The sequence below is a fragment of the Malaya genurostris genome, chromosome 2 (genome assembly GCF_030247185.1).
Source record: "Malaya genurostris strain Urasoe2022 chromosome 2, Malgen_1.1, whole genome shotgun sequence".
Classification (NCBI taxonomy): Eukaryota; Metazoa; Arthropoda; class Insecta; order Diptera; family Culicidae; genus Malaya; species Malaya genurostris.
This window is the reverse complement of record NC_080571.1, coordinates 312,175,757-312,189,837: the sequence shown is the minus strand read 5'-3', so window position 1 is coordinate 312,189,837 and position 14,081 is coordinate 312,175,757. Positions and strand designations below refer to the sequence as shown.

Sequence of the window (14,081 nt, the reverse complement as noted above, 5' to 3'; positions counted from 1 at the left end):
AAATGGCAACCTTTATTTTTTTCAGAATCCGAAACATTTTACAAAGATCCAATGAGATTTTACTTGAAATGGATACTTTGTTAGTAAAATAATGTACCAAAATGAATAAGAAAATTTTAAAGTGATTTGACCCTTGTCGACAGCAGTCCTACGTCAATGTCGCGGTCATATCTCTAACATTACCTACTACAAGTTTTTTAGTTATTTTCAAAAAATTGAGTTCTTCATGAAAAGTAGCCAATTAACCACTAGAAAATTTACAGGTTAAAAGTAAGAAATTTATTTAAACACAATTGCTCCTGGAAGTATTTATTCTTGAAATATTTTTTTAACAAGAACTCAGACTCATCATCTCATCTAATCGGATAAGATCGAAGACTGTTATTTGAACAAAAATGATATCGAAAAAAAAGCAAAGTCTTGGCATTACATTCCTTTTGTGGAATTTGGCCTTTCTGTCTCAACAGACTTCGCAGCCGATTCTTAGTGTACAGAATCATTGCATGGCTAGTACTATGGATCCTACTGACACTAAGAATCCTTCCAGGTCGGGGCTCGAACATACGACAACTGGCTTGTAAGACCAGCGTCCTATGCATTGAATCGCCGACCCGGGACAAATGATATCGAAGCAAAGTCCTTTTCAACAATTCAAAAATCAACGTTTCTTGAATTTTTGTTCCAAAAAGTTTTGTTTTAAAGCTTCAACCTAAACTTAAAATCCATATCTGTTGTTAATTGGATAAGAGTGAATTAAAAAGTAGATAAGTTATTGCTAAAAAATCTATTAGACATATTTACGGCTTTACGTTTCTGATGAAAAATAGTTATTAAAACAATAGAATATCATTTCAAACATAAAAAGCAATAAATTTATTTCTAGTGAAGAAGCGTTCCTCTTACTACACAGCTTGATTTGAGGAATCGTTGGTTAACATTTTGCTTATTCATCCATTTGGTCGGAGGCATCGTTTTAGGCCTTGTTGGTTTTTGCCTTTCTTATATAGAAAGGCTGTGAAAACCGACTTTTAACCGAGGCCTGGAGGGTTGAATGTAATATGCCATTCGACTAAGCTCGACGAAATGAGCAATTGATTGTGTGTTTATGTGCTATGCACTCACTTTCTCGGAAACAAAATATCCACTTTTCTCGGAGACTACTGAACCGATTGTTATTGAATTTTATAAGGATCCAACTTCCGGTTACAGAGTTACAGGGTAATATGTGGAAATTAGAGAAAAAGTATGCACCTAATTTTCTCGGAAACGGCTAGGATTAAAATGAAAGGTCTTATAGTTTCCTAAAAACTTCTAGAACGTTTTATTTGAATATGAGTTCCGGCTCCGGAACTAAGGCGTGATAAGTGGAAAATTACCAATTTCATTAGTATTTTTTCACGAACGATGGTCAAAAACAGATCCCATAAAAATGTCTGATAAATTCTTCTAGCTTGCATAACTTGGTTTAAATTAGAGCTCACATTGTCTCAAAAACCACTGTGAAATTTCATCCGGATCCGACTGCCGGTTCCGGGCGATGAGTGTCAAAGTTTTCAAACCGTCATATAGAATCACAATACAACACCGGTCCGTGAAACGTGGAAGAAGAAAACACAACATGAACGATTCGTACACGCTATAAAGAAAACGAAACGATTACGAATGTCAGCTACTGATGTGTGATAATTTGAAAAAGACGGTGCTGCGGTTGATAAAAAATTGTGACTGAAGGAATAAAATAATATCAACGAATAGAAATTTATTTGAAAAAATAAACATACATCGGAATTTCAAACTACGTGTTGTAAATGGAATTTTCTCAGCCGGTAGTGCAGTAATACCGTACCGATGGTGTAGTGATGTCAATTATAACAACAATAATAATCCCGCGACATGTTTTACGCTGTTGATTTATGCTGTTTAGCTTGACTTATATATGCAAAAGGATAAAAAAATGCAGGTTCGCTTCGTTTGTTAGATTTCATTTAATTGGTTTAATCGAAAAAAAGAATAAGATGGTAAGTTTAGGTTTAACTAGGTTTAAAACTGTTCCAAATTCTAGGTCATATTTGTTGCTGGCAAACGAACCAACTTCAGCTATTCCGGTCATCTGAATCCGGTGTCGGAAGTATTGGAAATATTGATCAAAAACTGCAACTTATAGGTTCATAGGAAAAGTCTTACAGTTTCATACGAAAATCCTAAATTTGTGGTGGATACTACTACCGGTTAAGAAACTACAGGGTAAACAAGATTTGTAGATTTTGTTAGATTAAGTCCAAATGAACTTTCCTATTCAAGTTCACTGAATAGTTGTTTTTACTGATTCCACAGTAATATTTATGATGTGGCTTAAAACAAGTTTTTTTAACCGTCCTCGATATCGTTTTAGCTGGTCTGGATCGCTTTACGCTTTCAGTTGATGCTTCAGTAGATGAAACCGGTCACCAATTTCGTTATTTTTGTTTGTTTCATCTAAAGATGCAACGGTAAAAGTTTTTTCTTGTCAACAGAATCGTAGAGTTAATGCAATAGTGCTGTATGCAAGTAATTGGGCTCATAGTTTTTAGAAACAGAATGTTCAAATTTTTCAGAAGGATTGTAATACAAATATTTTTAGTTTTGGTAGAAGCTTTCAATTTATAACAAGTTGTATTAATCGAACTCGTTGTAAATCGGGGTAATATTCATTAGGAACTCGAAGTACAACGTTAATGATTGCAACATAGCATGAGAGATAATTACTACAGTTCGAGGGATGAAATTGCTTTTCTCCGCATGAAACGTAGTTAGTCCGATGACTAAAGTGAGATTCAATCCGAAGGAAAAGAGCCCAGCAATGACCACGATTCTACTTCCGAACTAATGCTCTGGGTGTTCTGAACAATAAGTAAAATCCATTCTCCACTTCAATAATTATCCATATCAAGAACAAGAGAATACTTGCCCAGCCGCTTAACATTGAATACATTTCATCACAGCGCACTAATTACAGTACCTCTGGTAAGTGTTGCGTTTAACCGGAGGGTTTGCTGAAGAAGCTGAGAATTGTGCAACATTAATTGCACAATGGTGCATGAGATCCATCTCACAGCGCTCCATTATTCCCATCTCTTGATATAAACTTCCTCGATGATGCATAAACTTCTGCAACGTTCCAACAATTAATGCGATTCATTGCATTTAGAGAATGCGTTCACTTTAGCACTTGGTAGGATGTTGGATGTGGATGGGAAAATTTTGTCAGTTTGATGCGTTTTTCTTACTGTGGTTAACAAAAGCCGAGCTGTTTGGTGTGTTCCATTCCAAGTTAAATAATTTCAAAGGGTTTATCCAAAATAGCAGGTAATGGTTTACTTAAATCGGCCGAACGTATATCAGAAATTTAACTTTTTTGTTAATTACTAACGAGATCTGACTTAAATCAGCATTTGTTACGAAAACAGCTTCTGGTTATGAACTTGTTACTGTTTGATTAACCGGTAGCCATCGGTTACCTGTATACATAGTACCGCGGTGATTCGAGAGTAAATGAATCCTGGCAACCCACGAAACCTTTCAGCAATGGTAACTAATTCGAACCACTTCGCTAATGAAACGAAATAACGCTGGTAATTGCGTTGTTTCCATCCGCCAAACCATCATAGTGCGAAGAGCACATAACGCGTTGGCATTAGCACCGGTCTCTGTCTTTTTCACTCTCTATCTTGCTGTCTCTTGAATGTATACCGTGAAGACTTATTTCTGGATTCGCCCGACCGGAACCAAACTTCCGGTGCAGTCCGTCTTAGCTACGAGGGAGGCAAAGCAAGCCGTCGCTTTCGATTGGAACTTGTTAGCTCGTTATAAATTAGCAGCTGCTACACTGTAAATCCACACTGATTACTGCGTAATCAATTACGCCCAGATTCACCCTTATCGGATAGGCAAATGCTCGGGCTAACGAGTTACGAGCGAATAATGATCTAATCGAAGGATTTGGTTCCGTTCCCGCAACCGACTACGGATCGAGCATAACTTTGGGGATTTAGGGATGCTTTTTGGTACGGGACTGGAAAGGTACTTAAAGTAATAAGGGTTAATGGAGAAAAAAGCTTCCTGGTATAAAAATGCTAGAAGAAGATCGACGGTGAAACAAAGTGAAAATGTGGACCCAGCAGAGTGGGTTGTGAATGAAATTGATTCATTAAATTGACACACCTTTTTGATGTTTTCTTTTTCGGGTGTGCTACTTTCGAGTTTTTCTTTCATCAACGAAAATATGCCGAAAGGTTCATATTCACGTGATTGAACCATTGCACACAGATACCATGACTGTCGAGAATGCTGTTCTCGAGTCGTAGGCGTTGGAGAGACGCTAGAACCTGGTGAGTAGATGAATTTGAATGAATCTATTCCAGCTTCAATGATAGCACAGATATTTTAAACGGTCAAGCAGGTCAAATCCAATTTTGTAGGAGATGAATCCGTGTTCTGAAAATAGCATGAATAATTAAATTTGCCGATTGAGTTTTCCGCTTCTCGGTCAGAAGAATCACATTTGATCAGTCTGACCCCATTTCAGACTCGTGTGGATGATGACTCTGAGTCACTGTGTGAGAAGTTGGTTGAAACATTTGCCTCATCAGAATTTGAATATTTTGCAAAAGATGGAAGGGCATGATTTGTTTTATATTAGAAATGAGATTCGCAACTGGAATATTCAAGTTTAACGTATCTTAAAATATGAAATGAAAAGTTCCGGGCCTCTCAGAGAAAAGACGTGAATTGTGTCGAACCATGTGTATTTTTGCTGAGCTCAAGCCTCTAGATGGCCCAAATTTCAAAACAATCCATCCACCAGCGTTTGAATAACAGCTGATCGTGTCAGACGAGTGCATTCGTGCATAAAGCAATGGCCTAATTGAATGTTTTGCTGTACGGATTGGTCCACTATCCCCCGTATTCTCCCGATCGGGCCCCCAGCGACTATTATCTATTTCCAAACCTGAAATGTTTTCTCCAGGGAAAAAAAATTAGTCGAGTTCTGAGGTCATTGCAGGAACTGAGGCTTATTTTGAAGCCGTTAAAAATCTCTGGTGGAGATTATCGCCCTTATTCTGAATAACGACGTATTGATTTTTCGATCGAATGTGGTTCGATCGAATCATAGCTACCTATGATTTTGCTAGCGTTATGGGGAATACAAATGAAATACGAGGGAAAAAACGTTACGACGTTATTCAGAATAAGGGCGTATACTGAAGAATAAAAAAGTTTTTACGGTAAAAAATCGTATTTTTAGGTGATCGGACCGGGACTTCTCATTCCATTTAGGAATTAAGCTAATTTTTTTTCAAGGTGATTGTTGTTTACTGCGTATTGAAACTTGAAAAAGCCCTCTTTAGTTGAACGAAAAGTAAGTACTCACTCAAAAGGGTACGAAAGCTACTCACGCTTATCGATATTTCATAATTCAAATGAAACGAATATTACAAAATAATTATACAAGCTATGCTTAACACACACAAGATCATACCAAATCAAAACCATAACAAATTCGTGAACGCATTAAACTGCTTGTTTATCATGTTAAAGATAAATCTTGATTAATATAATATTTAATTTTATCTAAATAAAAACGATCAAACAGTCATGCGATTCCACTACTGTCATGTTAGAAGGAAACGCATGGTGCTTAGTTCCAGTAGTTTATGCAGCTTAAGCGCTGGACTTCGAGTTTGAAACATCGAAAAGAAGAACTCCAGGTACGATTCAGAGTGGTACACATCAAGAAGATGATAAGGTTGTTTATTAGTTTATTAAATTTGCGTCCAGAGGTCGAATTTTGAATACTTCGAAAACGATTTGACGCTGCCATTTTTCTCAAAACAATCATAGAAAATGTTTGTATGTTGCGAAAAATGAATATTACACAGTTCGAAAAAATCTTGTGATATCACATCCTCTAAAATCCACATAAATGGAGCGTCGTAGTTCATTTAAATTTGTATACAAGAACATGTATTGTGTGATTTGAAAATTACATGTCTTGAATTCAAATGAAATAAAAAACAAAATATCGATAGCAGCAGAGCGACTTGAACCGAGAAACATTAGATCACAAGCACATCGGTTACTTGACTGAACCGCAGTGTTCATAGCTGTTCTTTGAATAATTGATCAATATAAATTCGTACAGCGGCACTTGGCAGCCGAGTGCAAAGAGTAGTTTGTTTCTCTGACTTTGATTAATGAATTTTTATAAACAATGATCCCTAATTCGTGTCTGAAATTGTCTTAACAAACAAGCCGAAATATGTTTAAATGAGACTATGTCAATGACAAGAGAAAGAAATTTTCACACCATTAGGTGGATTAAGAATTTTACATGTGTAATTGTTTAATGGATTATTATTATGCTAGTCATGATTCGAGTTGGGTGTTCGGTCACAAGAACTGACTCTTCAACCCTATTGTTTAAATGAGTTCGCTATTACCATTAGAATATTTTTGGCTTCCGCAGTTCAGTGACTGTTAAAATAATAAACCAATCAAGGGATTGGAAAGAGATGAATATATAAACTCACACGTTGTGAGTCGTGAGTCGATTCAATAGAAGATTGGATCGAATTTCAACGGCATGTGCTTATAAAGACTGTTCTGGAGAAAAATGCAACAGACAAAAATGATCACCAAAATATCATTTTCAAGACTTTCAAAAATATAGCAAAGCAAAGTCCTGGCATTACATTCCTTTGGTGGATTTTGGCCTTTCTGTTTCAACAGACTTCGCAGCCGATTCTTAGTGTACAGAATCATTGCATGGCTAGTACTATGGATCCTACTGACACTAAGAATCCTTCCAGGTCGGGGCTCGAACATACGACAACTGGCTTGTAAGACCAGAATCCTATGCATTGAACCGCCAACCCGGGACATCCAATTGATATTTTTGAATGTCTCAGGGAACATATACACACGTATTAGTTATCTTTTAGCGAAATCAGTCAATTCGACCTCAACCTAACACTACCCATGGAATTCTGTGCAACATTTGTGCCATTTTGTTACTTTTTTTTATTCAAATTATTGTCGTTTTTAAAGTTCTTTCCTGTCTCCAATCCGCCCCCTTCAAAATTGGCCAAAATTTATCTATTGGGCAAAGGTCGTGCGTGTTTTGCAAATTTGCTTCTTTGGGCACAAAAACAACATCGTTGGCTTCGTACCACTATATCAGTGGCTTCGCATAATGGCATGTTGCCAGATCCAACCAGAACAGAGTGTCGTTTTCGTTAGACCGAAGGACACACTTTTTTGCATATTTAGCAGTTGCATTTGCATATTTCGTTATGCATGGCTTTTTGAATTTACCGCACCCACAGATCGCCTGCCACACCAAGTTTGTTTGGGTAAGTTTGTCGACCTTTTTCTACCGGAACTTGTCCGAAACATCCAGGTGGGACTTATTGACGTAAAACTATAGGCCAGAAAAGTGCTCGGTGTCCGCTTTAATGTTCGTCTCATCGTCCATTACGATGCATTTTGGCTGCTCTAACTACCTTCGGTACAGCTTCCTGGTGCGTGATTTAGTCATCGTACCAGACGGACAAATTTTCCTCGTCCCGAATAAAAAAGTTCGGATTGCACTTGAAGTAGTCCACCTCCATCCTGCGTTCACAGGTTTGGATTTCTGTGTTTTTCTTCATCTACCAGTTCGCCGCTTGCTCATCTGGGTCTCCGTGAACGATTTCACCACACTGGACACGGTTAAAATCACGATCCTTCTGTGTGACTGGCCTGTATTTTTCACCTTTTCACCAGATCAGAATTTAGGTTCAGATTTAGGAATTCAGATCCAGAATCTTGGTCTGGGATAAAAATTCATGCCCAAAACTGAAGTCCAGGTCTATGCTCAGAATTCAGGTCACGGAAATCTATGAATCCTTGTCAGGAGTTCAAGTCTAGAACACAGATACAAAATTCAGGCCTAGAATTCAGGTTCCAATTTCTGCACAGGACTCCAGGTCCATGTGCTGAAACTAGATCCACAATTCAACTGAAGTGAAGAGTCCAAGTCCAGATTGAGAATTATTTTCCAAAATCCAGGTTCAGGTAAAAATTCTATCAAGAATTTTGGTACAGAATCTGGGTCCAAGTTCAAAATTCATATTCATAGGTAAAGAGTTGAGGTCCAGCATCTCGTTCCAGAATTCAGGTCCAGACTAAGACTCAGATCTTAAATTCATATTCAGAGGTTAGATCAAGTTAGGTCCAGGTTCTGTATCTGTCAGATTCTTTATCCAGACTGCAGGTACAGAACTCAGATCCAGAATTAAAGTTCTTAATCATGCTTCAAAATTTGGACCTGAAATCCAAGCCCAGAGTTCTGTTTCTGAATCCAGGTTCAGGTTCAAAATCCAAAATTAGGATCAAGTTCCAGGTGCAGACTCAAAATCTACGTCTCCTAATTTAGACTCAAAATCTACGTCAGTAGTTCAAATAAAAAAAACTAGGTTCAGGTCTAGAATCCGAATTCATGCTCAGAATCCAAGTGCAGATTTCTGCTTCTGGTTCAGAATTCTGCTTCAAAATCCATGTCCAGATTCAGTATTAAGGACCAGAAAACATATCGGGTATCCTAAATCCAGGGTCCTGGGGTTCAGAATCCTTGTCTTGATTTAGAATCTTGGTCAATAATTTAGGCTCAAGCTGAAAATTGAGGAATCCAATAGAACTCAGGTCCAGAATCCATCTCAAACTCACAGTCCAAGGGTAAAATACTGGTCAAGAACCCAGGCATAGAACTCACGTCCACAGCCTTGGTTCAAAGTTGAGTTGCAGAAACTCTGTCAAAAGTTCGGAAAACAGAATTCTGGTCCAGAATTCAAGTCCAAGCTATTTCTATCTATTTTATATTTTAATCTTTATTTTAAACTGTAAAATGATGATTCGATTGCCGGAGAATTTTAATAATTTTTTTCTACTTGGTAGGCAGTAGAACGAATATTACATTCAAAATGAGCGTTTGACCAGAAGTTTGATACTGATTATTTTGTGCTGAAGGTATCAACACTCTAAAATCATATGTTTAAACTTCCCATATTTTTTACCCGGACAGATTGTGGATTCCACTGTGCGTTGTAACAATAATGTTTCGGTTAGGTTTACAGAATTGAAAAACAAAAAAAACCTTGTTATGACTGAACCAAAATCATTGGAAATCATCCCCCACAGCAGATTTATCAAATGTGTTTTGATGCCGCACAAAAAATAATGAAGTGCTGATTGTGGCCTCATTCGATATAATGTACAGGGCCGCATTTGCAAACGGCAGGCTTTCGAGTTCGAGTAGTGTTGGTCCCACATTGGCACTTTGAAGGTCTTAAATCGAGCGTACTACGAATTTTTCACCTATCGATACCAGCTCTGCATTAAATGTAATCTTGTTACCATTCCACCGCGAAAATCCAGCCCTGATAATTGTGGTGTATTTTTCCCTCGAACGGCATCGATTCCCCAGAGTGCGTTGTGCTGAAGAGTCGAACTTTTCCGACAGCAACTGATTTTTCTTTGATTAATGGGACTGCGGCGGATCGAAAGCTATCTCGAACTCCTGATAAAGGCATGCTTCCGAAGATAACACTCGGCTATACAAAATGGAAACTTCAACGGGACCACAAGTGAGTGCGCTTTTGGCTTTGAGTACAATCACGGACTCTGGTTTCGGTAGGTGGCGGACTCGAACGGTTTAATTCGGTGGAATGGCGTCATTTGCTATTTTGGCGCTGGCTCCACCTCATTCGAATTTATGCAATACGATTATACTGAATTCTGTATTTCGTTACTCCCACGAGACCTAAAATCTCCTGTGTGTTGGCATCGATCGAATAGACTAGGAAAAAAATGGTATGATTTATTACCACAATTTATCAAGTATTGGACAGAATCAGTTTTTGTCGTTCTGATTCCTAGACTCTTTTTCTGTTCGCAATGGAATGGTACTGATAAAAGAAGATGCAGTAGAAAAAAAAAAGATATTTCAAACATATTTAACACTGTTTTATCGATCCTGCTTATAATGTCTATAATATGAATGCGCGTCTGCATTCAAATTCAGCGCTATATAATCATAATGCGATTCTTAAAGTTTCGCAATCCATATTCGAATATTTTATTCGTCGCCGACATAACCATCCATGCATAGAAGAACGCGATTCTTCCAACAACTATACGAAACGAAGACTCCACCGATTGTCCCGAGACGGATCGGGATCCTTTTCTCACTGTGGTTGTACAGTGCTCGGCAGGGGAGAATGCGAAACACATATAGCAAGCATAAACCTCACAGCAAAGCTCCCGCAATCTGCGTATCGTCGGAATAATATCCACTCAAATCAAGCGACGAAATCAAATTTGACATTCATTAGAGCGAAATGTTTCCAATTTCGGAAAATGAGTATCAGTGTAGAGTTTTGCTCGAGCGAGGCCAGGACATGGCATCCAGATAACCTTGAAATTTATAGCATCAATTTTGCTGGAGTATTTTTCGGTTCCGATTGGAGAACAAAAGTACGGTTTAAAAATTGGAAGAACATGGAAAATAAACTTTTTTTTGCGTTGACTTGGCGCGTTGGGAAACCATTTGTTAAGCTTTGTTCTATCTTGTGTGCTGCCGGAAGCCCTGCCAGGAAGCGCAGAGTGAAAAAAAGGTTGTGTCAATAAACTTCCAGTGTTTATTTTCTCGGGAGCGGGGGTGGAACCACATGAAAGTTAATTCTGTCGGTGCTCCACATCTCATCATCATCAACATCGGTGCGTTTCTGTAATGGCACTTTGAGTGGGAAACATATGTATGAAGTATCCCCGGATACATTTTTTTTTTCTCTGGTGGGCAAATAAGCGTTCAACATCCAACCATAAACAGAGGAATCCAGTGACTCCAAACACCCGAAGAAGTTTCGCTGAGAGGTGCGGGTAGCGCGATGCGTTCGAAAGTGCCGCCAATGAAAATAATCAACGAGAGAGAAAGAATTCCTTGCCATCACAAGGACTTTTCATTTAACTTCAGATTAAAAATAAATATCAACAGAAGAATTTACTGCTCGTACGGCAATTAATCTTGTTGGATTGGTTTAGTCTTGGCGTACTGATAGCGAGTGTGCGGAACAGCGAAGCTATTGTGATGTTTGGTGAATGTTTACTCACTTCACTGTGTTTGTAGACCGGTTCACTCGAGTTCGTTTGATTCTTGATGGTTGGGTGAAATTTCACATTTCTTAATTTCTCTGTTTAAATTTATATCGAACTGTGTAAAATTTAACATAATTTTAAATCAGGATCGACAAATTTTAAATCAGGGTAAATTCGAGTCGATAATTCACGATAGGAAATATTGATTTTATACAGAACATAAATTGACATTTTATTCTGTTTCAAATCAAATGCTGCTTCTAATTCTGTTGAACTCCCGTATATTGTTGTATTGAAGTTTTGGTCTTCAGTCGAGTCATATTTTGTTCTTTATGATGTCATTGTCACTGCCTCGGCGATTAGAATCAATAGAAGAGTCAAATTGAATTAGAAACAATTTCTGTTTGATGGAATTAAAGCTTCAATACAATAAATCTCACTCTACTTATTACCATCAGCGGAATGAAGATGCCAATATACATGATCATGGTGTTTTGACTTTATTAGATGCGTGAAATATATATATTCGTATATTTGTATATTTGTATATATAATTTCAAATATATTTGTATATAAAAATTTAAATCGTATCAAAAATACCAATAGGAACTCAGTACTAGATGGGATGAAAAGAAACTCCCTCGATCTTTTTGGTGCCTTCAAGTTTATTCAAATTTGGCCAGGCTTGTCACACTGCAGCACTATACTTCCGTTTTCTAATGACTTCAACAGTGGTAATAAATAACTCAAAAACAAACCTTTACGAAGAGATTTCATTTTTAAACGTGTAAATAAATTGAGTTATCGCGAAACAACACGTTTTTTAAGATGATATATTGATCGTTCGACGCTCACTTAGAGATGTGCGAAGCAGCTCATACTGGTGAGCAGCTCCGAACCGATCAGCTCACTGATGGGAATCGATTCAATGTATTAGCTCATTAGCTCATTTAAATGGAATTGAAGGTTTGTTTTAAGCGTCGTTTTTTTGCGCCGTTTTTCTTTCATATGCATGATCGGAATCATTGATGCACAAAGAACAATGCTATACGAACTTGTTTGCGAATTATTATTATGTCACATTTGAGAATATCGGCAAAAGTGGCATCCCTGAATGTACCTTAGCCTACTGAGTGAGAGGTAAGATTTCTTATTGACAATGGCTCATTCAATCTGCTAAAGAAGGATAGATGAACATTTCGAAGAACTGACAAGAGCTCATGCACACATTTCTTCTCATTTATAACTCTCTCTTCAAGAGCTGAAGATCCGTTCAGCTCGTAGCTTGTTTCCACCTTCCCAGCAGGGATGCCAGGTCATTTTTTCAAAAATCTGTGATCAAGCTAAAAACCTGTCTGTGCAAAATCTGTGCACTTTTCCCCGTTTCCATAATAACTAATCGGAATCATTTTGGCAAGCAAAAAAAAAGGTCTCACTATTTCCTAACGCTCTGTAATTTTTGGTGCTAAATTGTGATCAATTTCAAAAATCTGTGATCGATTTCAGAAATCTGTGAAAATCTGTGCCATTTTTTAAATCTGCGCGAAAGGTTGAAAATCTGTGGAACACAGATTAATCTGTAAACCTGGCATCCCTGCTTACCAGTGCGGTGAACTGGTGAGCTGCGATTCTTTTGAAAAAAGCTGAGAGCTATCAGCTCGTTTTAAAGATTCGATTCACTGGAATAGCTCAGGAACGAATTGCACATCTCTAAGCTCACTGCAAAAGTGAGTTACAGAAATAGCAGACGCGTGACACCCTCCGTTGCTTAATCATGCATGGTTTCAGCACGGCCATAGTGAAAATGAGTCACACGAATAGTACTCAGGATATTCTTATTACAAAATAAATTGGATTAGGAATATAATTTCCTATAAGTATTGTAAAAGTTTGCTGCATTAAGTTGCATATTTCGCTTCGGTACAAGGTTTCCTAGGTAAAATTAGGTAAAATGATTTATAACTTTTTCAGAAAAGAATAAACCTATGCATTACCTTTTACAAAATTAAGGGATTTTATATTTTCTACAATTATTCCAAACAAAATATATAAAAAAATAACTTGAAACAAGTTATGATTAGAAAACTAGTTTTAAGGGGGTTGTCATAATTCAATATCTAAAACAAACTTTGAAAAGGCCTAAAAAAAAGTTCCATCGAGTTCCACTTAGATTTTTTTTATATTTTTGGGCATATCTTATCCTATAAATTTTGTAAAAATCAGCTGCATAAAGTTGCATATTAGGTAAAATAAAGGTTAAATGTTGTTTAACTTTGCCAGGAAACAACAAACCTATGTACTACCTTCAACAAAAATATGGGATTTTTTATTTTCTTCGATTATTCCGAACAAAGTATGCATAAAAAAATAACTTGAAACAAGTTATGAATAAAAAAATGATTTTAAGGGGGTTGCCACAAAAACGCTTTGTATATTCGAAACGGTGAGACCTACACTTGTGGTATATTTGACAAAGTAAATTATTTTTAATAGTTCTAAGAGTTTGTCGAAGAAAAAAATTTTCTATCTCTTCAGAAATAAAAGTTATTGTTATATATTTGTCAAAGTAGGCCATGAACAATTAGGGATAGAATTACGCGGTTCACATTTGTAAATGATTTCTTAAAAGCAACTATATGCATTAAAAGAACGGTTTGGCAGCTACTGATTTATGTCCACGTTTTTATTGATTCGAACCACTGTGCGTCGTGGAGAAGACCTTCCACCGACGGCAACAAAAACAGACCTTCTGCGTTATGTAAAGCCTCATTTGGATGTCAATCTGAAACTTAATTCAGAACTTGGATTCTGTACTCAATTTCAGGATTAGAATTTAGTCTTCGAATTTAGTTTCAAAATTTAGTTCCAGAATACAATTTCAGAATTTAAATTTTTTTTTGGAACTGGTT

The 14,081-nt window shown here is 37.1% G+C and overlaps 1 protein-coding gene across 5 annotated transcripts in view; it reads right to left on the bottom strand.

Annotated features, from left to right (window-relative positions):
- LOC131431109 (neural-cadherin-like) overlaps nucleotides 1-14,081 on the bottom strand; it is a 1,211,689-nt gene that overhangs the window by 176,811 nt on the left and 1,020,797 nt on the right. The window lies entirely within an intron of this gene.